Genomic DNA, 1205 nt, shown 5'->3' with positions numbered 1-1205 from the left:
AAAAAAAAAAAAAAAAAAAAAAAAAAAAAAAAAAAAAAAAAAAAGATAACCGAATAAAACTAGACTGTGATGCACAACTCAGTACTTTTATTAAGATCTATAAAAATTTTAAAAGGGCACATATTCTAATATGAAAATAATTTCTGGTAAATTAAATTTTAAAGCCTTAATCGTGTGTCTTTAATGGTAGCTTTGGCAGCCTCAAGGGCTCTCACAGACAACAGAACAAGAATGGTGAGTTGACCTTCAGGGGAATCCCTAGGGTTCCTGGAGAGGGGGTGAGAGGTCAGAATGTTAAGCCTTTTTCATGAGAGAGATGTTGGAACATCCATGCTTACAGAAACCTTCAGTGAATCTTTGGAGAGGAGACAGCTATGATAAAAGTACTTCTTGTAATTTTAAGGGGGCCCCTAGGAACTGGCCTCTCATCTGTCTGACAGTGTTTCATTGGCAACCAAGGTGCTTTAGATGGAAGCCCAACCAAGCCCAGTGTTCCTGTCCACCAACTCAGCTGGGGTCAAAGAATAGCATACTACACACGAGTAGTATGAGAACAGTGCAGCCTATAACAATATCACTGTGGGCCGGGCGGTGGTGGCACACACCTTTAATCCCAGCACTCGGGAGGCAGAGGCAGGTGGATTTCTGAGTTTGAGGCCAGCCTTGTCTACAGAGTGAGTTCCAGGTCAGCCAGGGCTATACAGAGAAACCCTGTCTCAAAAAACAAAACAAAACAAAACAAAAAAAACAACCTAAAAAAACAAAAAAGAAAAAAAAAAGAAAAAGAAAAAAGAAAGGGGTGGGGGTGTGAGAGTGGTGACTCACATCTGGAGTCTCAGCACCCTGGAGACAAATTGCTATGGATTTGAGGCCTGCTTGGGATACAGATTAAGTTCTAAGGACTACAGTATGAAACTCTGAATCAGAAAACAGCAATCAAACAAAACTACAAACAACAGAATTCCACAGCAATGGGAAGTTATGCTCTTGGACCCCCTCTCTTTCCCCATTGCACGTTTTCTGTCTAATCTGAGTCTTCATTCAGGAGTCTTCTACATTAGAGCGCAGGTGCACATAGCCCAGCAGTGACAGCAGTGACAGCAGGGGAGTGTTTGGAATGTGCTGATAAGGAGGCAGCTGCTTCTTCTTCTTCTTCTTCTTCTTCTTCTCTTCTTCTTCTTCTTCTTCTTCTTCTTCTTCTTCTT

Source organism: Mus caroli, chromosome 17 (genome assembly GCF_900094665.2).
Source record: "Mus caroli chromosome 17, CAROLI_EIJ_v1.1, whole genome shotgun sequence".
NCBI classification, from domain to species: Eukaryota; Metazoa; Chordata; class Mammalia; order Rodentia; family Muridae; genus Mus; species Mus caroli.
Note: the sequence above shows the minus strand (reverse complement) of the source record.